Source organism: Schistocerca americana, chromosome 1, assembly GCF_021461395.2.
Source record: "Schistocerca americana isolate TAMUIC-IGC-003095 chromosome 1, iqSchAmer2.1, whole genome shotgun sequence".
Taxonomy (NCBI): domain Eukaryota; kingdom Metazoa; phylum Arthropoda; class Insecta; order Orthoptera; family Acrididae; genus Schistocerca; species Schistocerca americana.
In genome coordinates this window covers 853,344,469-853,369,322 of record NC_060119.1, presented here as the reverse complement: position 1 = coordinate 853,369,322, position 24,854 = coordinate 853,344,469, and the positions used below count along the sequence as shown (strand labels likewise).

General features: G+C 44.5%; 1 protein-coding gene and 1 pseudogene across 5 annotated transcripts in view; both read left to right on the top strand.

The window, feature by feature from the left end:
* Window positions 1–24,854, top strand: part of LOC124613439 (leupaxin) — a 482,569-nt gene that overhangs the window by 285,120 nt on the left and 172,595 nt on the right. The gene's annotated exons all lie outside the window — the stretch shown is intronic.
* Window positions 1,260–1,377, top strand: LOC124552421 (annotated as a pseudogene).

The window sequence follows — 24,854 nt, the reverse complement described above, 5'->3', positions numbered from 1 at the left end:
GTTATTAACATTCTACATATTTATTCTTAAAGTCTACAAATTTTGTTTCTCAACATAGTAATCCTGGCGACGAACACATTTCTGCCAACGAGAGACCAGTTTGTTGATACTGTCACGGTAGAATGTTTCACTTTGTTGACGGAGCCACAACCTCACATCTGCTTGCACCGCTTCAGAACTATCCAGTGAAGTCGGCAAAGGTGTTCTTTAAGCTTTGGAAACACATGAAAATCGGATAGGGACCGTGAGGAGGATGATCGATGACAGTAAACTCAAAGTGTCGGATTGTTGGACATGTGGCAGCGATCGTGCGTGGTCTGGCGTTGTCGTGCTGAAGGAGAGGGTGCTCCACGTGAGGACGGACTCTTCGAATTCGCAGCACACAGTTTCTCCCGCACTGACGTAATTCCATACTTGATTATATAGCTCGCAATTTCTCACGCACCGACGTAGTTACTTTTACACTGCTATGCCACACTCTCCAATTCGGAGCCCTCTAGCGGCAAAGAGCTTCAAAGCAGCAGACATGGAGAGTAAATCTAAAATGTTAATAACGTTTCTTTTATTTAAAAAGCTTTAACCGTTTTCACATAAATTCATAGGCATTTCTTTTCAGCACACCTTCGTATGTTGGCGAAAGTTGTACGTTTCTCTAGTCGCATTGCATAGTGGGCACTCTGCTGTGAAATTTGTGGCTAAGGCCGCCGTGGAGCATAAAGGCTGCGCTCCCCAGCAGTTTGCTGATCATCTCTATGACACTCACACGCTGACTAAACAGACCCTGACAAATCGTACCGCTCTTCCCTGAATCCTTTATGCCGCTGCTATTAATACAACTTCGCAATTCCGCAGACACGTTGGGCGAGGCTGTCGCAGTTGTTGAATACTGCTGCAGTTATAAACCGACGTATAATGTGTGCGGTTCGACGTGGGTTAGAAATTCTTGTTATAACATTTTGAGCGCATTGGTATCAAATTTTGATGTATATCAACTTTCGTGACGAAGGGCGGCAGTGGTAGCCACTTGCCCTGATCAAGCAGTAGAGAACACAGTGTCGGCCCGGGAATCCAGCAAATTACCCTCAGTATGTTTAGAGTTTCATAATTATTTTGTGAGATTAATAACTCCCAGAATACAGTAAGAAAAGCTATTAATCTCCATACTATAACACAGTTAAGGTGCCGCTGTATACATTTCGGTTTATTTGTTGGGAATTGTTGCTGTCGTGTATCATTTCCGTTCCATTATGGGCTTGCTAAGCAACGGCCTTGCCGCAGTGGATGCACCGGTTCCCGTCAGATCACCGAAGTTAAACGCTGCCGGGCGTGGCCAGTACTTGGGTGGGTGACCGTCCGGCCCGCCGTGCGCTGTTGCCGTTTTTTCGGGGTGCACTCAGCCCCGTGATGCCAATTGAGGAGCTACTTCACCGAATAGTAGCGGATCTGGTCAAAGAAAACCATCATAACGACCGGGAGGGCGGTGTGCTGACCACACGCCCCTCCTCTCTGCATCTCAGGATGTCACGGCGGTCGGATGGTCCCGATGGGTCACTTGTGGCCTGAAGACGGAGTGCTATTGCAATGGGCTTGTTACAGCTTTACCACAAATTTTTCCCTTAACTTCGTATAAAACGGTCACAGGTCCGCAAATATGACTCCTCACTGCAAGTTGCAGAGAGGTAGAATTTTGGAAAGAATAGGTGTAGTTTTACAAGAAGTTTTCGGTTAGCTTGCAAATGTGACTGAACATTTCATATTACTCTGAACATAAGTTAATATATCGCCACTTTTTGTTGCTGGTTAAACGCCCTTATAGGGAAGGCTCGTTAGAAACTCTGAACTGATTCATTTGAACAGCGCCAAAGAAAAAAAAAAAAAAAACTGCTTGGGGCTGCTGTTAGAGACTTCCTGATGAGTCTTACAACCTTTTAAATTAGCGTCGTAAAGCCAACCTTGTACTTTTAGCACGTTCATTGGTGAGAATTTACAGGAGCGAAAGCTGTCCTTAGGAGCCTTTGAAACAAAAAAGACATCCCCTGCTGTGGACCAGGACATCTGTGGGTCGTAATCAGTGTCATTGACACTTCGCTTTCTGCAGATGTGTACAATCAGCAGAATCTTAAAGTAAAAGCATTTCGGTCTCGGTTGGTACACATCTATTCACCAGCGTCACATATTGGTAAAGAACAGAGAACGGCGACGCCGCGGTAGAGGCGATGATTTGGAAACATAGCTGTTTTGGAAAGATGCGGTTGAAATGAGAACTAAACTGTTACGTTCTCGCACACTTCATGTGTTCCTCGGACGGTTCGCTTTAGAGTTTATTTCCGTGTAATCTTCCTCGCGATCGCCGACGTGAACGAGCGTTCCGTCTGTTGACGGACAGCTCTGATGCACGTTCCGTTCTTCGCTGTGCTGTCTCGGTCGCAAACCATACGGTCGCGAGAGCTTGCGTGGCGTTCCCATAAGGCGAAGTCTGGGAAGAGCCCACGCACCTCGCCAGTGGCTTGGCGGACGTTGCCGACGTCTGCGCTAGCAGTCCGCTGGTCACGTGCGGGCGATACACATCTTATCCTGTCAGGCATATCCCGCGATATGGAGAGCGGAAGGAGGAAACCCAAAGAGCGAACTTGCCGCGCGTTGCCACCGCTTCAGAATGTAAAATAGAAGCAGTTCACCTGAGCCCAGAAAAAGGTTTCCGCCTTGTTCACATTCTTGTTTTGTTTTTCCTGGTTTCTCAAAATATTCTACGGCATAACCCCGCCACAGTTTCAACGTTCTTGTCATTCTTGGATTACATTTGTAGCTCAGTGAGTTGACCGTCAGATTACAAACAGAAAGGCTTGAAAATTACTGCCGGCATTCGTGGCATAATTGTTCACTTTTAGTTTTTAATGAATCGCTGCACAATTGGAAGAACAGGTGATTATTGTGTTAGAGGAATGCTGAAATACCGCGGATTTCGTACCGTCTTGATGAAATTATTATTTTTCCTTTTATTGTTTAGTGAATGAACACTGTTGTAGTCTTTATTTTGCGATGCCGCAAGTACTACTGTAGTAGGGTCGTTTCGTCGTTTTGAGGAAAAAATGTTTCTGTCGAAACATTTCCTGTAGCGTGGATCATTGACCTTTCCGCCCACGTTGGTTTAGCGAGGTTTCAGCGGTTTCGCTAAATCGCTTACGGAAAATGCTGGCGAGGTTTCTTGAAAAGGGCTATAGCCTCCGTCCTCCCCATCTTTGTCCACCTGGTCTAGAACTCTTTACGGGTTTGATCTGAACGGGATGTGAAAAGCTGATGTCTTTTCGTGTTTGCCAAATATTCGTTCAGTTAATATCAGCGTCAGTCTCGTACTATTGCCGTTGGTCTCGTCCGTCTTTCACTGATCACAATCTGTTCAATCACCACGTTTTCGGCTTACGCGTCAAGACGTAGCACTATTTCTAACGTTTACTTCTGATTCACTAACAAGGTACAAAAGTTAGTATAATCACGAAGAATTTATGTCAACATCTGAATAATGAGTACTTACTTGGGACCATTCAGCTTTCAAACGGACGTAAAGGAAAGGAGATTGTTAACGTCCCATCGATGACGAGATCATCAGAAATTCAGAACAAGCTCTGTTTGGAAAGATGAAGGAATCGCCAACGTCCTTTTCAAAAAGACCACTCTAGCATTTATTTGCCTTAAGCGATTTTGGTCAACCACAGAAAACGTAAATCTGCGTATCGGAACGGTAATTCAAGCCTTGGTCCTCCACTACTGAGTTGGGCTTATAGTATGGGCTAGGGTTTGAACATTACAATTATTACAGATACTCTACATGCGCCGTGTATACTGGTAATAATACTGGTAATAAAACAACGCACGGAGGTTGTCCGTACCTACTTTGCCACCGGTAACAAGTGAAGACAGGCAACCAGACGACAAGCATCACACGCCAACATGCCGTCGCAATTTGATACACATGCTGTCAGAGTGTAAGAGACCAAACCCTTTGTTGGCTTCCATAATAGATGTTAATCCTCATTGGGAAACTCGTTCAGCAATACTTCGTACCCAGACACGGTTAATTCTAAGTACCCCAAACGAATTAACTCTATTGAAATGAAATGAATGAATCTATGAGAAAGAAATCAGTGTAGGTTCAAATGTTCAAATGTGTGTGAAATCTTATGGGACTTCATTGCTAAGGTCATCAGTCCCTAAGCGTACACACTACTTAAGCTAAATTATCCTAAGGACAAAGACACACACCCATGCCCGAGGGAGGACTCGAACCTCCGCCGGGACCATCAGCACAGCCCATGACTGCAGCGCCTTAGACCGCTCGGCTCAGTGAAGGTGCAATGACATGAAATGTTACCAGTACAAACTGCTCGACGTGCGTAACCTGTAATGTAATAAATATGTAGTAACAAGCGACAATGTGTGCCGGGCCGGAAAGCGAATCCGAGTTCCATGCCTGATTCACACTTTCGTAATTATTTCTTTTTCTACTTACGATTTCCGAATGTTACTACCGAGTTTCTTCCACAGTGTGTGTGAAATAAATTAACTGCTCTGAAATTAAATGCATGAATCGATGGAGATATAATCAGTGAAGATGCATCGAAAATCATAGAAGGAAAATCAGTGCGCAAGTTTTGAGTGAGGTCTGGAGGCGTACTCAGGTTGCCTTATAGTTAAGGCGACTGCTCGTGATCAGCAGCAAATATAGGTTCGAGTTCTCATTTTCAGCTGTCACTGTGATTTCACGTTTTGAAACGTTGTCCCGATACGAATTATTTTTCTGAGGGGCTGGTATTGATCGCCCTGTAAACAGCCCTGCTTGCCATAGTGAGACTAGGTCGGACACATGTTTGCGCTTCTCCGCTTGCTCTGTATATTTTTCCAAAAACTTAGCCTACTAAATGATGCTGTGGTTATAACGACGTGCCTGCTTGCTGCTGTGCATACCATTGCTTGTCACTCTCCTCATTTCTGTCACAGCCACGATTTTTTCGCCGGTTACCGTGTTGAATGTCGATGTTGCCCGTCTGGAATGAAATCTGTTGAACATAATGTTGACTGAACCCCAAACACAGAGCCTCATGTTCCTGGGTTAGATAGTGTGGTATTCTTGAACTGACAGTTCTTCTGCCATAGAGACTCATTTAAAATCATGGCCGATGATGGGGTTTTTCGAGATATAATTAAGGGACATAGTTTTCAGTACTCGCTACAGACGATGCCGCACGTTCATCCTACATTTCTTACAAATAATTACTCTTAGCGAAAACAGTTTTTTAAGACAGTTGTTCTAATATTTTACGTAGTGTTGATAGATTCCAAGTATGCCTATTCTGTGAACCGCTCTGGAAGTGGCACGTGTTCTGCATCACGTGCAATACCACTTTTATTCGCATCGCTCTTACTTTGCCGCAGAGGAAGTCATGCCGGCCAGTAGGTTGAACGATGACGGACAGCCACAGCTCTTCAGGGAAGACGGAGCTCTGAGATTAACGTCCAGCTAACGGTCTCCAGTCACGAGTGCTTTTTTTGTTCTCGTTATATCGGTCCAATCTTTCATAACTGGATTTCACCTGATTAACACTAGTGTAATGAGGTACCTGTCCACAGAATTCAAGGGTCTATGAAAATAAAAGATAAAATGAAATCTCATTATTAAGTATGAATATGCTATAGAAAACAACGTGTCAATTTCAGTAGAGTTACACTCACAGCGTGCTCCTTAAGCGCAAAAGTTAATCTGGTTGGTCGACTTTGCTTGAACCGTTGCGAGAGATAACGATGTACAAATTAATGTTCCCCTGTTCCTATGTGGCTGCTGTGGGGTACTGGAACTATGTGAAAAGGTAAATGGTCATATTTGTTTTTGGCAGTAGTTGCTGTTAAAAGCGGGTATTGCTCTTCTTCATTCCCTTGCAATACACCCCGTCACTAGCTATGTCTGCAGCTGGCATACTGAACATGGCTCTTCATTACCTTACTTTTCTTTTTCGTTCTTGTCACGCTGCGAAATTTCTTCCTGACTTTTATCGGCGTTATCCGTCTCTGCGCTACCCTTACTTTCGTGTTCAGGTTCCTAATGGGAGTCACTTTTCTGTCGATACACTTACGTGTACTCCATATTTTGCAGAGCGCTAAGGATCCATATTTTGCAGAGCGCTCAGGATCCGTGGCTAAGTGATGCCAGTTATGTCGAAGTTTTACAGCAACGCTTGTACCATCAGTAATTTTTTTATGCACCCTAAAATTTTGTGACCTGACATAATTTCAGGCTAAATCAATGAATTGTCGCATTGGAAAGACTGAGTTTTCTCTTCCTTTCAGCCCGTGTATTTATATGTATCTGCTAGTATAACTTTTGTTTACACATCAGTTCCGTTTGTTTGTTGCTATTTTTCTTCTTCGGATGATGTCTCACATTCTGAGCAAGGACGTAGTAAACTGAAATTTACTCCTATTTGATCTGTTCTGTTTCTTCAAAATTGTTCAAATGTGTGTGAATTGCTAAGGGACCAAACTGCTGAGGTCGTCGGTCCCTAGACTTACGCACTACTTAAACTAACTTATTCTAAGAACAACACACACCCAGGTCCGAGGGAGGACTCGAGCCACCGGCGCGAGGGGCCGCGCAGTCCGTGACATGGAGCCTCAAACCGCGCCGCCACTCCCCGGGGCTTGTGTTTCTTAAGCTGCATCTCCCTTAAGCTAAAATTTGAGCTAATTATTGTGCAGAATCAATATAGTTATTTATTTTTCAGTGCTGTCATACACTTAAAACTTGTTCATGATAACACCGTCCATTACTAACAAAAATATGGCGCTCGTTGACTTCGCTTTTGTTCTTAGGTTTGCATTTATTTAGTGGAAGGAGGTGAAATGAGAGAAATCTGACATCAAAAGGAATGCGCGCACGTACACACACACACACACACACACACACACACACACACACACACTTCTCTTCAGTACTAAATTGACGATTCCTTTATGTTTGCCGACCGGTGTGGCCGAGCGGTTCTCGGCGCCTCAGTTTGGAACCGCGCTGCTGCTGCGGTCGCAGGTTCGAATCCTGCCTCCGGCATGGATGTGTGTGATGTCCTTAGGTAAGTTAGGTTTAAGTAGTTCTAAGTTCTAGGGGGACTGATGACCTCAGAGGTTAAGTCCCATAGTGCTTAGAGCCATTGGAACCTTGATATTTCGCAATGTGTCTTATCAACCGAACCCTTCTTTTAGTCGATTTATGCCAGAAATTTCTTTCCTTCCCAGTTCTGTTCAGTACCTTCTCATTAGTTATATGATCTACCCATAAAAGTTTCAACATGGTTCTGAAGCGCCACATTTCAAAAGCTTCTATTCTACACATTTGACGTACGTACAAATCTAGACTGCAGACAAAAACCTCCAGAAAAGAGTTCATAGCACTTAATCTATATTCAATGTTAAAGAATTTCTTGCCATTGGTAGTCTACATTTTATACTCTCTTTACTTCAGCCGTCATCAGTAATTTGCTGCCTGAATATCAAAACCTACCTACCACTTTTAATATCTAATTTCCTAATCTAATCCCCTCAGGATCGCCCGATTTAATTCGACTAAATTCCGTTGCCCTTGTCTTGCTTTTGTTGATGTTCATCCTATATCTTACTTTAAAGACTCTGCCCTTTCCGTCCAACTGCACATTCCAGTCCTTCGTTGTCTAACAGAAATACTTTGTGATCGGCAAGTCTCAAAGTTTTTATTTCTTCTCCTTGAACTGTATTTAATTCTGCTTCATATTTTTCTTTGGTTTCCTGTACTGTACATATTGAATAACATCGTGCAGAGGCTACAACCCTGTCTCACCACTGCATCCCTTTCATTCCCTCGGACTCCTATAACTGTCACCTTGTTTCGGTACAAGTTGTGTCTAGCCTTTGGATCCCTGTATTTTACCCCTGCTACCTTAAGAATTTCGAAGAGTGCATTCCAGTCAACATTGTCAAAAACTTTCTCTGAGTCTACAAAAGCTATAAACGCAGGTTTGCCTTTTTTAATACAACAGATAAAAGGTAAAACGAAGGCCCAGTGTTGTAATATGTTTTCTTTGTGAGAGAAAACTTTTTTTTGGGATGGCCGGTAAAGTGCCGCGGCCTTCAGAAGAGGGCAGCAGCTGCGGTGTGGTGTGGACTGTGGTGTGGTGCAGCTGCGCGCGCCGCGCCGGGCCGTGGCCGGCCTTGTTATACAGGAAGCACCGACACGACACGACAGGACAGGACGCGGTGTGACGTGTCGGCTCGGCTCGGCTCGCCTCGGCTCGCACATTTCTTGCAGCGGGTGACACACGCACTTGCAGCATGTGTTATCTGGGCCTGGGCGCGGCTGATGTCATGCCCCGGACAAGGGCGCCTCCCCCTCCCCCTCCTCCTCCTACGCCAGATAGCTGCGCCGGATAACAACCCTTCTATCCCGAGGCGTGCCACACGCCGCTATTGACCGAGTACTGCGCTCGCTTCCTGGTTCTACAATCTTCATCGTTGTCGCCTTCCGCTTATCCGCAAACTCGTTCCTGCTACGAAACGGGCGTGTTCCGTCTAAATCTGTCAGCGTACTCTTTACCTTAACAGGAACTCCCTAATGCGGGCCGGCCGCGGTGGTCTCGCGGTTCTAGGCGCGCAGTCCGGAACCGCGCGACTGCTACGGTCGCAGGTTCGAATCCCTAAATTTAAAAAATTTCGCTTGCACACACACACACACACACACACACACACACACACACACACACACACACACACACACATAGAGATATCTATGTAAATGACTACCAGCATTCTCCATTGACTATAATTCCCTCCAGTGACCATAACTCTTCCCATCGACCGCCATTGTCCATCGGCCACCACTGTCCATCGGCCGTAATTCTGTCACCTAATCGCAGACCGAACTCCGGTCCCTCACTGCTTCTTCAGCCGGCCTTTGTGACCGAGCGGTTCTAGGCGCTTCAATCTGGAACCGCGCTGCTGCTACGATCGCAGGATCGAATCCTGCCTCAGGCATGGACGTGTGTGATGTCCTTAGGTTAGTTAGGTTTAAGTAGTTCTCAGAGACATTTGAACCATTTTTTGTCGTCACTGTGCCTGTCCTTCTACTCTAGTGTCTGCACAGACTCGCCTTCAGACCTCTGGGGTAAAGAATATAGACTACACTGCCGTACTGCTGAATCGAAAGACTTCCCTAGACTCAGTTCTGTTGCTCGTGGCAGAATGGTTTCTTTTTTTGAAAAGCAAGTATATGGAATTCAGTATCAGATTTGTATACAGTGTTAACTTGTTGAATACAGTGAGTATGGCGCTTTGAGTAAAAGGAGTTCACCTCCACTCCGTTACGCTGTAAGCTGAGCTGGTGTGATATTTCTTTCATCAAACTGTTGAAATTTTAATAATAATATTCATTACTAATTGTACCTGACCTGCGTTGCAACGCTAGGGAAAGAAAAAAAGTATTTGGTTTTATAATCTGTTTATTGAAGTGCTTTTGGATGCACAGAATTTTTCTTTCCGTTTGGTGCGTACACGAATAAGTCAGACGGTTTCTCGAAGCGTGAGCAAGCCACGTAACGTTCTCCGTGTGAGAAGCATGGATTTTCCAGATTTTTTCTACACACTTGTAGTTTGTTCGTGCGTTTTGTTGGCGGTTACTGCAAGTGCAAGTCACACCGGGACCTGCAAACGTTTGAACTGGAACGGCATATCTACTAGAATCATTCGGATGCGTGGTAATACCACATCTTCTCGTTGGTCTCGTCGCAAAGCCGTGTTGTATTGATGTTTCTGAGAAGAATGAGACGCGCCACCCCAATTTTTAATATCAACACGTGCGGCGGCACGCCTGGAAAATCAAATGAATCCAAGAATTCAGTCGTATAGTTTACAGCTTCGTCTTAATTCATTACAGTATCGATGGACTTATAAGTTGTCGTCTCGCGTGATATTTTGTTTTGAATACTGTAATTGATGGCATTGTCATCGCTGTTCAAAAAAAATGGCTCTGAGCACTATGGGACTCAACTGCTGAGGTCATTAGTCCCCTAGAACTTAGAACTAGTTAAACCTAACTAACCTAAGGACATCACAAACATCCATGCCCGAGGCAGGATTCGAACCTGCGACCGTGGCGGTCTTGCGGTTCCAGACTGCAGCGCCTTTAGCCGCACGGTCATCGCTGTTTTTAGATGCTAATATAGCGTTATCAGTGAGCCACGTATTAGAATGCAACGTTGTGTCGAAATTTCAAATCAATCGGTAAAGATACCTCCGAGATTTGCTATTAAGAACAAGCGAATTGAAAATGTAAATGTTTCTAATCGCAAATCCGGGAAGTACTTGACCAATTTATCTAAAATCTTAACTCAACGTTGCATTGGAATACGCCCGTGGTTTTATATACTTTATTTTTGCCAGATGTGTTATGAATAGCTTTAACAGTAAAGAAGTAATAAACAAAACGTCATGCGGAATGCTGTAGTGTCACGCATTTCGATGTTTATGACGTCATATTTTCTGAATTATATTTCGTAGAGTGATGTAAATATGGCAGCACATTTAGCGATGTATGTGGATATTGTATGCAAAATATATTGCGAATAGATTTAGTGGTAACGAAGTAATGCATTAAAAAGTCATGCCTGATGCAGCAGTTTTACGGCATATACACCGAAAATGCAGTAAGCGGTACCTCTTCTTCATGCATCGTTTTGTGGGGGGTGTCAGCGAGTAAAATTTTCGTGAAGGTTTGAAATTATAAATTATGTTTAGTTTGTTGCCAATCGTTAAGCGTTCTCATCCTCAAATAGCAGATGGAAAGTCTGGGTATTTTCTCGCGGTGACATCCCATTGTTTATGGCTTTTTTGTTTTTGAGCCTTCGTGGGCATACAGAGAACAACTCACCAAAGTTTCATCGCAATCGGATGAATTGTGTTGGAACGCATAAAGGGGAAACATACAACGAAACATTAATTTTTATTTGTATGGATGATAATGAAATTTAGACGAAAGTTAATTATAATTTTTCCTGGAGTATCTGTTGCTGGTAGCCCACGACAAGAATCCAAGTCTAAAATTTTGTGCTTTCTGTTTGTCTTAGAATGATCATCGACAGGGAGATGATTAACCATGTGTCATTCTGAAGCAAATTACGGACAGATTGTGAAATAATGAATTTGTGTTTGTCGGCAACAAGTGTACGTGTGACTTTCACTTTCAGTTTGAGCGTTTTGTTTGTAGTTTATAAAGTCTTACGCATTTCTTCGTTCGTTCCTTTTCTGTACACGGTGGACGTAATCATGTCAAGGAGAATTAATTCGTCTTCAGGTAGACAAGTCTTCCATACAGTCAGTCAGTAGTATTCTTACTCAGTTGTGCTGACTTGTGTGATTTGGGGAGCCACGTATTCGTGTCACACCTGTTTAAATATGTTCTGTCTGCCCAACTTACGTCCTGAGGGCGTCTTTCTACTCACAGGCGGTTGAGGACGCTTGTCGAGCGCTTGGAGGGAGCTTCCTTTTCCAGTAACAGGCTGTGACGCGATTTGTTGGTTGCCTCTATAGAGAAGTGTTTCCCTCATTTATCAACAGGAAAACTCAAAAGCTTTTTAAGCCCACTAAGGTGGTAAATTGGAAAACGTGCGTAACGCAACTTAGGTTTCGATAAATATAGCACATTTAAGTAAGTAAACTCTATGTATCCGTATAGTAAGCGCGCATTTACTAGCTGAGCTCCTCATATGATTTAAATGCCACAGCAGCTTGATACGGCTATATCTCGTCATTTGAAGCGATTGAGTTAAGGACACTGTGATTGTCTTTTGCGGGAATCCAAACTTAAAATGCAACGAGTAGAATCTTGCGTACTACCTTACTGGCGCTCCTTGTGTAGAATGCGTGCATAGTAATTGTTATCCCGAAGAGGAACTCGTGCAAAGTAGTCTAAAGTTATTGTGAAGTTATACGAATTCGAAAAATAATTCCCTAACGTATAAGCCCTGATGTATGTGAACCTACAGGGTGGACCATTTGAATCCACAATGTGGAATAACTCGGGATGGAGGTGAGCTATAGCAGAATGTTTTAGATATAAGTCTGGGTGGCAAAGAGGTTACACATTGTTACCAGTGGCCTTGAACGAGATTTACAATGTGCTTTTGAGGTTAAAGTGATTTTTTAAAGTGGGAACTCTGACATTTTACTCAAGGTTTGGAAAGGGCGGCATTTTCTGTATAATATGATACATTGTTGAATGTCATGGCTAGTTAAATTGAGGTTAAATAAGTAAATATGTTTTAGTTATAATTGGGATTAGTCTAGAACAGGGGAGGGACACACCAAAATAACAAAATGAAATGTTAGACACAAACTGGAAGGGACATATCGAGGAAGGGGAGGCGTGGGGACTCATTAGACGACTTGTAAATCAATATCTTCGTTTTATTTGTGGTTCTCTCTTGCAGATGCCACAATATTTATACGCTGTGATGTATTTATTTTTGACAATAAACACGTTAAATAAAACTCAAACTTCAAATCTCTGTTTCCCCTTTCCAAATCCGACTTCACAAATAGGGTCTCCATGAAACAAAACTCCAACTTCGAATGAGCTTCGATAATTACCTCTGAAATCATGGTTACTGGTAATGATACGTGGCCCTTATGCCCGTTCCATTTTGGATCTAACATTGTATTTTGCTGTACCCCTCCTCAATTTCGCGTTAATCCCTACTAGAACTAAAAACGTATTTGCGTATTTGACCTTGACTGAACGTTGCCATGACCTTAAATAATGTGTCATTCTGTACTTACAAGTTCGAATCCTCCCTCGGGCATGGGTGTGTGCGTTTGTCCTTAGGATAATTTAGGTAAAGTAATGTGTAAGCTTAGGGACTGATGACCTTAGCAGTTAAGTCCCATAAGATTTCACACACATTTGAACATTTTTTTGTACTTAAAATGTGTTTGTGTTTTCAAATCTTAAATCAAATATTAGGGTTTCCATGTTTAAAAAAAATTACTTTAAGTTCCAAATCATAGTGAAAGTCACGTTCGAGGTCACGGCCATTAGTAACAATGCATGACCCTCTTTGCCATTTACAACTTTTACGTACAACATCTTGCTGTATCTCGTCTCCATCCTGATTTATTCCCCATTATTGGTTAAAATGGTCCACCCAGTATATTTGTACAGGATTGTCGGAAGAAATCTGAAAATCTTACAAGGCTGTTGCATGGTAAGTTGTGCTGAGAAGCCGGCCGCGGTGGTCTAGCGCTTCTAGGCGCTCAGTCCGGAACCGCGCGACTGCTACGGTCGCAGGTTCGAATCCTGCCTCGGGCATGGGTGTGTGTGAGGTCCTTAGGTTAGTTAGGTTTAAGTAGTTCTAAGTTCTAGGGGACTGATGACCACAGATGTTAAGTCCCATAGTGCTCAGAGCCATTTGAACCAATTTTTTTTTTGTGCTGAGAAGCAATTGTTAAGAAAAACGAAATCTATACGTTGCGCCGTTTCTGAGTTAATGAGCATTGAAGCTGATCAGTCAGATCGCTGCGCGTGGAAATAAAATGGCCTGCCAGAGATGGTGCAGCCAAACGTGTTCTTCATTTGGCTTCCTAAAATCACGGAACCGCGACAAGGATCTAACGCAGTCTCGTTCGCCATCATCTACGCTATGAGAACAACCGACACTTAATGTATGTGGCGGAGCGCTTGAATTTACGCCCACAATGGCCTGATTACCTAACTAAAAAAATGGTTCAAATGGCTCTGAGCACTATGGGACTTAACATCTATGGTCATTAGTCCCCTAGAACTTAGAACTACTTAAACCTAACTAACCTAAGGACATCACACAACACCCAGTCATCACGAAGCAGAGAAAATCACTGACCTCGCCGGGAATCGAACACGGGAACCCGGGCACGGGAAGCGAGAACGCTACCGCACGACCACGAGCTGCGGACAATTACCTAACTGCACTGCTAATTAACTAGGAAACGGTGCAAAGTATCGAATATTTTTCTTAGCAATTATTCCTCGGTGCATCTTACCTGCAACACCATTACAAGCTTTTCGGACTGTCTCTGACCACCCTTTGCGAATCAGTAACTTGTGTCATGGAAAATATGTGAAGTTTTTTTTAGTTTCGAGTAATATACCAGTGAACGAAATGAAACTGAAGTAGCACCTAGAAATCGGCACAAAACAAGCAATTTATTGGTACACGATTGATGGTGATGCAACTTCGAGCTGCAAAATATCGCTGGCCGCTGTGGCCGAGCAGTTCTAGGCGCTTCAGTCTGGAACCGCGTGACCGCTACGGTCGCAGGTTCGAATCCTGTCTCGGGCATGGATGTGTGTGATGTCCTTAGGTTAGTTAGGTTTAAGTAATTCTAAGTTCTAGGGGACTGATGACCTCAGATGTTGAGTCCCATATTGCTCAGAGCCATTTGAATCATTTTGCAAAATATCTTATTTGAGTCGGTGCATTTTGTCGAGGAACAATTTCACGTGTTACCAATAGGAGGCAACGGATTATTCGTAGTCTATTGATTTCTTGGAAATAATGATGATTTTGGTATTGAGTCATCTTAATGTGAATGTGTTTAATCATCTACACACCAAGACAACAGACTCGATAATGAAGAAACGATATATGCCGTGGAAGATGGTTCAAATGGCTCTGAGCACTATGGGACTTAACATCTGAGGTTATCAGTCCCCTACACTTAGAACTACTTAAACCTAACTAACCTAAGGACATCACACACAGCCATGCCCGAGGCAGGATTCGAACCTGCGACCGCAGCAGCAGCGCGGTTCCGGATTGAAGCGCCTAGAACTGCTCGGCCAAAGAGGCCAGCTGCCGTGGAAGAGTTTCTATAGCTCTCATATAATGTGTCATGACTCTACCTAGTTGACATCGGTACCCATGACTGTGCCGGAGATACCAGATAAACATCGTACTTTATGTCCAGCCTTTTGCCTTCTAAGGCGCTCCAAATTCATTCGGAATTATAGCCGTCACCTACAGCTTACGCAAGCGCAGTTCTAATGCGACATACATTTAAACTGACAGATATGGTTCAGGATGTATTTGGAACGTCAGCGCTTTACAGAATAAAAGACTGGTGTGTATCTAGTATCACTGGGATATTCATGTCAACAAGATACAGTCTTGTCATATTGTATCAGAATACCGTACGACATGGCCTGTGCTCACTCATGTACCCATTGCAACAAGGGTCGTTGACGATGTAGGTTCACACCGTAGAGTAAATTGTGGAACTTTATTTTGGACGAACGACTGATCGGCGTTGACGAATGCTGCAAATCGCAGGTAGGCTGAACGTCAACAATCCACATCACGGAAGTTGCGGACGCGCTCGCCATGCCCCTTCCCTCTCCACACAGCCGACACTGAATTCCGATAACACAGCGTCCAACCACACGAAGCTCAGAATACCCACAACTGTTCGTGGCGCAATTGGAAGTACATTTTGTTTGGCCTTTTTCTTCCCAAGAGTAAGCCAGACTGGAAATGTATCATCCAATGGGTGCACAGCAACTTGCCCGTGAGTTTCGCTTCAGTTAGTACCAGTGAACGTATAATTTTGGACTGCAAAGGGTTGACAAGCAAAGGGTTGGCAAGATTCTGCGCGAACACGATTCACTCGCGAAGCTTGTCTGCGAAAGCTGTTTCTGCTCCATGACAGCAACAAGAAATACTGATTATATGCCATTTATTTCCTCGTACTGGTATGAATGTTTGTGATATGCGTTTACCAGTATTAGTCATTTACACTTCGCCACGCGAATGCAATAGTTCGACGCGTCACGTAACGGGAGTGTCGCCAGGCTTTGTAGTGGCGGTCGGCGTGAAAGTCGAGCGCAGTATGGACGAGAGCGCTATTTTAATACATTTGATCGCGGCCAGATTGTGGCCGTCTGACGCGTAGGGTACTCCCCCCATCTGCGAAGTGATGGAGACCCTCGGCTTTCCACGTTCCGTTCCGGATTACCGCAATGTGGGGAAGACCGCTGCTGCCAGAATCGAGTGATGTGTACATTGTGTTGATTACAGGAATTCCTCCGGATTCCTATAGCGAAAATATGGGCCACAGTGGAACGAATTACTCAGCAGTTCAGTTGTGGGCAAAAAAAAAAAAAAAAAGGCTCGTACGTTTACCTTACAGCATGATGTCACAGGGCGTAGGGATGAGCGTGGCTGGAGGAAATAGACAGTGGAGCTCGAAGCATGGCAAAAAGTCACTTTAACTTGTGAGTCATGGATGCACGCTTCCCGCAAGAGATGAGAATGTCGAAAACCACATGATGCAATGTATCCAACTCGGTAGCAGTGCTCTCTTCAGCCACGTGGTGGAGGTATTCAGTTGTGAGAGGCATTTACATTAGGTAAACTGAGCTTTTGACATGTCTGGCATTGTCTAAGCAGTGAATATGTGTGTGTGTGTGTGTGTGTGTGTGTGTGAGTGAGGAGAGAGAGAGAGAGAGAGAGAGAGAGAGAGAGAGAGAGAGAGAGAGAGAGAGAGAGAGAGAGATGGTGGTGGTTAGCAATGGACAGTACCGCAGATAAATTTTCTTACGACTCTCGCTAGATAGCTAAAACAGGGAGAAAACAGTTCACAAAGCGAGTTTTAAGAAAGGTATGACAACGCTTGGCTGTAAAAACCTTCTTTTTTGCAATCCGAATTGCACTTGTGAGAGAATGTTATCGAACAGCACTCTTTGTCGTCACACGTCCTTATCGAATGAAATCCTGAGGGCAGAATTAGAGCGGCGAAGGAAACTAGTCACCTTTGTAGACAAGAAACTGCACACCTATTATGTAGTTCCTCCCATTGCGACTTGGAGCTCTTGCAACACAGTTTTATATTTTGTCCATTATAATTATCCGGATTATTATGCGGTGGTCGGTTGATGAATTCTGTGTCAATTTCCAACGTTTCGTCTCCGACTGCAGGAGACATCTTCAAGGGGGTCCGTAGTTCGATGGAAGATCCAACACACCCACTAGCTCAGTCAGTAGCGAGCCAGTGGGTGTGTTGGACCTTCCATCGAGCTACGGACCCCCTTGAAGATGTCTCCCGCAGTCGGAGACGAAACGTTGGGAATTGACACAGAATTCATCAACCGACCACGGCATAACAGCCCGGATAATTATAATGGACATGATATTTCCGGCCGTGAAAGTCTACATTTTAGTATTAGTTTTATATTTATTTTATAAATATCTAAACATCTGAAATTTGGATGCATAATATATAATCTTTGTAGTCACGCAAAATCGCTTCAGGTTTCTTAGCTTTTTCCGAGAAGCATCAGCATCATGATGTTTCAACATTTTTCGGAGCGACCGAGCGTGGTGGCTCTGTGGTAATACACTGGATTCGCGTTCAGTAGGTCGGTGGTTCACATCTACATCTACATGATTATTCTGTAGTTCACAGTTAAATGCCTGGCAGAAGGTTCATCGAACCACCTTCAAGCTATTTCGTTACCGTTCCACTCTCGAACAGCGCGGGAAAAAGGAACACACAAATCTTTCTGTGCGAGTTCCGATTTCTCTAATGTTATTATGATATCATTCCTCCGTATGTAGGTGGGCGACAACAAAGTATTGTCACACTCTGAGGCGAGAGTTGGAGATGAAAATTTCGTGGGAAGATCCTGCTGCAACGAAAAACGCCTTTGTTTTAATGATTGCTACCCCAATTTACGTATCATATCAGTGGCGCTCTATCCCCTGTTTCGCGATGCTGCAGAACGAACTGCCCTTCTTTGAACTTTTACGATGTCGTCCGTCAATCCTGTCTGATGCGGATCCCACACCACACAGCAGTATTCAGAAGAGGACGTACAAGCGTAGTATAGGGAGTCTCTTCAGTAAATCAGTTACGTTTTCTAAGTGTTCTGCGAATAAATTAGAGTCTTTGGTTTGCTTTCCCCACAACATTGTCCATGTGTTTGTTCAAATTTAAGTTATTCGTAATTGTAATCTGTAAATATTGAATTGAATTTACAGCCTTTAGATTTGTGTGATTTATCGTGTAACCGAAATTTAGCGGATTCCTTGTGGGACTCATGTGATGACTGAGCACTTTTCATTATTTAGAGTCAATTGCCACTTTTCGCAGCATACAGATATCTTGTATAAATCGTTTTGCAATTCATCTTGCTCATCTGATTTAACAAGACGGTAAATGAGAGCACCATCTGCAAACAATGTAAGAGGGTTGCTCAGATTGTCTCCTAAATCGTTTATGTAGCTCAGGAACAGCTGAGGGCCTATAACAGAATGTTGGGGAACGCCAGATATTTTCTGTTTTACTCGATAACTTTCCGTCAGTCAGTACGAACTGTGACCTTTCTGACAGGAAATCCCTGTAGGTTTTTTTGTGGTTTCTGTAAATCACTTAACGCAGATAGTGGAATGGCTCCTTTGAAAAGGACACGGCCGAATTGCTTCATTCTTCTCGTCATAGCAGAGCTCGTGTTCCGTCTCTAACGATGCAGACAGTCGACCATTTCTGTTACTGTCTATACCTCTCAACCAATGCAAGTTATAATCAAATCATTTGGGATCAGAACGTGACGTCGTTGTTGTTTTTGTCTCCAGCGCTAAGATTGGTTTGATGCAGCTCTCCACACTAATCTGCTGTTGAACCTCTTGATTCTGCGCAACTAATGCAGCCTAAATCCATTTGAACCTGTGTAATATGTTCAAGATTTGGTTTCCCTCCACAATTTTAAGCCCTCCGCCCCTCACTTCCTTCCAGTACCAAATTGGCGTTTCTTTGATGCCTCAGAATGTCTTATCAACGATCCTTTCTTTAATCTTACTTGTGCCTCAAATTTCTTTTTTCCCCGTCAGTACTTCCTCGTTAGTAACTGAATCTACCCATTTGATTTTCGACATTTTCTGTGGCACTGTATCTCAAAAACATCTAATCTCTTGTTGCCTGAACTGCTTAGCGTCCGTTTTTCTTTTCCATGGGCTGCACTCCATGCAAATACCTGCAGAAACATTCTGCCTCGGGCATGGATGTGTGTGATGTCCTTAGGTTAGTTAGGTTTAAGTAGTTCTAAGTTCTAGGGGACTGATTACCTCAGATGTTAAGTCCCATAGTGCTCACAGCCATTTGAAGCCTTCAGAAACGACTTCTTAACATTTCGACCGTATTTGGAGCCTCCTCTTCAGAATGACTAAACTTGAACCAGTCAAACACCCGGAAGGGTTTTATTCAGGTTGAGCGTTTCGTTGGCCGCTTTTTCCAGTAGATGTGCCGTTGGCTGCCAGCAGTATGGGCCTAGATATCCGCGACACCCCGCCAGCGCCTTGTTGATCCCGTCCTAGTTGGCGCAGGTGTTGTCCCTGTGAGCTCGGCTGTTGGCCCAGCCATTACAGCGGCCTGCAGTAATGCCAGACTCCGCTGTATATTATGGGGCTGCTGGCAGTTACGAAGGCCACTGCAGCCGCCGCGCCGGCCACGTCATCATTGCCGTTGCGTAACGTTGGATGGAGTTGTTCACCCGCCCTCGCCGCCTCGATGTCAGGACGCAGAAATGAGGGCTGTAGGCCTCTCTCTATTAGCTACTGGTGCGAACAGTTTATGTTCCGTGCTTTCTCTGTACTTGCCGTGTAGCAAGATATACCTACTTCATCGCTGAGACTTGTTTCGTGCGCCCTTAAACCTTCCACACATGGGGGACCGAGCGTAGCAGACGGTCGCCAGGTCCTCCGATCTATCACTAGCTGTTCGCACTCCTGTGGGCAAATTGCTAATCGCACGCGACGAACCTGCCATGCGTGGCAATATGGCTAAGTGACTGCGCATCGTTTGTGTGGTTATTAAGTCTGACTGCGTGGTTCTGTTTCATTTCACTGTGCTCACCTGGACTAAGAAGTTCACATTAGAATTTATAATTACTCAGGGAGTTCAATTCACACTATATAATGGAGGTGAACCGGGAGGTGCGGCTTATATTAAGGGAGATAAGTACACCGAAGAGCCAAAGAAACTGGTACACCTGCCTAGTATCGTGTAGGGCGCCCGAGAGCACGCAGAAGTGCCGCAACACGACGTGGCATAGACTCGACCGATGTCGAATTGACGCCATGAATCCTGCAGGGCATTCCATAAATCCGTAAGAGTAGAGGGGATGGATAACTCTTCTGAACAGCACGTTGCAAAGCACCCACAGATATGCTCAATAATGTTCATGTCTGGGGAGTTTGATGGCCAGCGGAAGTGTTTAAACTCAGAAGATATATATATATATATATATATATATATATATATATATACTGCTGGCCACCGTAAATGCAACACCAAGAAAGACAAGAGGTAGCACAACAAAATTTATTTTGTAGATAACATGTTGACCAAGTATCAAATGATTACGTTTACAGACGTCTGTGACATGTGGTTCCTGCCAGAATCAATAGCCAGAGTAGCCGCCATTGTTGGAGATCACCGCTACCACACGTCTCGGCACTGAGTCAAAGAGACGTTGGATGTGTTCCTGGGGTACAGCAGCCCAAGCAGCTTCCACACGTTGCCAAAGATCATCTGGCGTGGCAGCTGGGGATGTAATCTGGGTCACTCGTTGAGCAACCATGGACCACATGTTTTCTATCGGCGAAAGATCCGGAGAGCGAGCCGGCCAGGGAAGCAATTCAATCTGGTTATTGACGAAGAACCTTTGGACAATGCGTGCCACGTGTGGTCACGCATTATCCTGTTGAAATATTGCTGTGGCCGAGCTCTGAAGGTAAGGAAGGACAACTGGCTCCAGCACCTCGGATATGTAGCGCCGGCTATTTAAAGTACCGGCAATGCGTACTAGAGGCGTGCGAGAGTAATATCCAATACCGCCCCATACCATAATACCCGGTGCAAGACCAGTGTGGCGGTGCATAATGCAGCTGTCCAGCATCCTCTCTCCACGGTGTCTCCACACTCGAATCCGACCATCGTGGTGCTGCAGACAGAAGCGTGCCTCGTCAGTAAAGACAACGTCATTCCTTTCTGCCGTCCACATCCGTCTGTCATCACACTATTGGCGACGGAGACGTCTGTGGTTCTGCGTCAATGGTAGACGAAGCAATGGACGTCTTGCGGACAGACCACTCTGCTGTAAACGGCGTCGAATGGTACGCGCGGACACTGGATGATGCGTTACAGACGCAATGTGCTGTGCTATGGTTCGGGATGTCACTGAGCGATCCGTCACTGCCATGCGCACAATTTGCCTATCAGCACGTGCAGTGGTGCACCGAGGTGAATGCGATCGACCACTTCGGTCCGTCGTACCCCCCTGCATCCAACGGTCACATATCCGCATTACAGTTGTTTGGTTTCGTCCAACACGACTAGCGATTTCTCTGTATGATAATCCACAATCTCGGTAAGTCACTATCCTTCCTCTGTCGAACTCGGATACTTGATCAAAAGATGTGCGCTGTTGTCTACGAGGCATAACTGATCGTCTTGTGAAACAACCACAAGGTAAACACACATGCCGAACGTACACTCGTCGAAATCGCCAAGCCTTAAATGGCGCTATTAGGTGGCTCCACAGGCGCGCGTGATGTGCGTCTGCGCTGAAATTCTAATCAGTTGCATATCTCATCGCTGCAAACTCATGGTGTAAATTTCACTCGATTCGGATGCTTTCTTCAGGGTGTTGCATTTACGGTGGCCAGCAGTGTATATGAAGACAGTAACTGTTCTCGAAAGAACAGATTACTGTTGTTGACCGTGCGGCTTTTCCCTGGAATAAATGATGACTAACTGAAACCCTCAGCTGCCGACAGGTGTTGTTGATATACCTCGATGTTCGGGGCACACATTTTCAACTGTCCACGTCGAGGTATATCAACAACACCTGTCGGCAGCTGAGGGTTTCAGTTAGTCATCATTTATTCCAGGGAAAAGCTGCACGGTCAACAACAGTAATCTGTTCTTTCGAGAACAGTTACTATATATATATATATATATATATATATATATATATATATATAGGTGTTACAAAAAGGTACGGCCAGACTTTCAGGAAACATTCCTCACACACAAATAAAGAAAAGATGTTATGTGCACATGTGTCCGGAAACGCTTAATTTCCATGTTAGAGCTCATTTTAGTTTCGTCGTCCACCTACGGTCAATGGAGCACGTTATCATGATTTCATACGGGATACTCTACCTGTGCTGCTAGAACATGTGCCTTTACAAGTACGACACAACATGTGGTTCATGCACGATGGAGCTCCTGCACATTTCAGTCGAAGTGTTCGTACGCTTCTCAACAACAGATTCGGTGACCGATGGATTGGTAGAGGCGGACCAATTCCATGGCCTCCACGCTCTCCTGACCTCAACCCTCTTGACTTTCATTTATGGGGGCATTTGAAAGCTCTTGTCTACGCAACCCCGGTACCAAATGTAGAGACTCTTCGCGCTCGTATTGTGGACGGCTGTGATACAATGCGCCATTCTCCAGGGCTGCATCAGCGCATCAGGGATTCCATGCGACGGAGGGTGGATGCATGTATCCTCGCTAACGGAGGACATTTTGAACATTTCCTGTAACAAAGTGTTTGAAGTCACGCTGGTACGTTCTGTTGCTGTGTGTTTCCATTGCATGATTAATGTGATTTGAAGAGAAGTAATAAAATGAGCTCTAACATGGAAAGTAAGCGTTTGCGGACACATGTCCACATAACATATTTTCTTTCTTTGTGTGTGAGGAATGTTTCCTGAAAGTTTTTCCGTACCTTTTTGTAACACCCTGTATATATAGTTAAACGCTACCCAGCCATTGACCTTCGCCTGTGCGAATGCGCACAGGTTGCCCAAACTCTTACGGGAATCGCCAAAGCGTGCGCGAGTAATGAGTGAATGAGCAACTGTCTATAAGGTATAATACATATGTAGAATTGTGGACAGTTGGGAATGTGAGTCTCGCGGGGAGCGTGCAAGGGATAAGTCCCTGCAGTCGCGCTATTTATCTGTGTCCTCGCTGGCTCAGATGGATAGAGCGTCTGCCATGTAAGCAGGAGATCCCGGGTTCGAGTCCCGGTCGGGGCACACATTTTCAACTGTCCACATCGAGGTATATCAACAACACCTGTAGGCAGCTGAGGGTTTCAGTTAGTCATCATTTATTTCAGAAGAGTGTTCCTGGAGCCACTGTGTAGCAATTCTGGACGTGTGGCGTGTCGCATTGTCGTGCTGGAATTCCCTAAGTCTGTCGGAATGCGCAATGGACATGAATGAATGCAGGTGATCGGACAGGATGCTTACGTACGTGTCGCCTGTCAGAATCGCATACAGACGCATCAGGGGTCCCGTAACACTCCAGTTGCACACGCCCCGCACTATTGAGAGCATCCACCAGCTTGAACAGTCCCCTGCTGACAGGCAAAGTCCATTGATTCATGAGTTTGTCTCCATACCCGTACATATCCATCCGCTCGATACAATGTGAAACGAGACTCGCCCGACAAAGCAACGTGTTTCCAGTCGTCGACAGTCCAATGTGGATGTCGACGGCCACAGACGAGGCATAAATCTTTGTGTGCGCAGTCATCAAGGGTGTAAGAGTGTACCTTCGGCTCCGAAAGCCCATATCGATGACGTTTTTGTTGAATGGTTCGCATGCTGACACTTGGTGATGGCCCAGCATTGAAATCTGCAGAAATTTGTGAAAGAGTTGCACTTGTGTCACGTTGACCGATTTTCTTCAGTCGTCGTTGGTCCCGTTCTTGGTGGATCTTTTTCCGTCCGCAGCGATGTCGGAGATTTGATGTTTTACTGGTTCCTGATATTCACAGTACACTCGTGGTCGTACGGGAAAATCCCCACTTCATCGCTACCTCGGAGACACTGTGTCCCTTCGCTCGTGCGACGTTCAAACTCACTTAAATCTTGATAACCTTCCACTTAGCAGCAGTAAGCGATCTAACAACTGCGCCAGACACCTTTTGTATTATATAGGCGTAGCCGACCGCAGTGCCGTATTCTGCCTGTTTACATATTTCTGTATTTGAATGCGTATGCCTATACCAGTTTCTTTGGCGCTTAGTGACTGACAGCTTGCGGCGTAGATATAGAAATTCATGAGAAGTTCGTAGCAGTAGTCACGTAACACGCGGCTCTATCTTCTGATTTTAAGTTGCACAACTTTAAGTATTATTAAGTTTTTTGAAATTCTAAACACAGTAAGGAAATTTTAAGCCGGTGTTTCGACTGAAATATATGGGACATAGTTATTCTATAGCTAAATCCCTTCTCGTATCATATAATCTAACTTTGCCTCGACCAATTTACAACAAGAATTACGTGAAACAGCAGTGTTGCTTTTGCTAACATTTCTATACATACATCGAGATTATAAAAGCATAGCGCGAATACTTGCAGGTAAACTACATGACTACCAAATAAAAAAGGAATTGACGACTAAGATTTATTTGCGAAATACACCCTGGAAAGATTCGCACAACACGCATGGTGAAGTTTTCTGTAACATTACACATACTGAGAAAGGAATTTCAGAACAAGTCAAATCAATTTTAATTGCCGTTTACTGATTTTCTGGTTTTGGTAGCCATACGGAAATGCACTGCCATTGCTACTAAATATAGCAGTTCACTTGCCATAGCAGAATTTCACGACACAGTAGCGTTCGAAATACTGGTTGAAATTGCTTGGTAAATCGCTCGTCTGTGGTGTCCGTAACAGTCATCGTTTTAGTGTCGGGGAATATGTTACCAGTTTCATCAGTATTATTTCCGT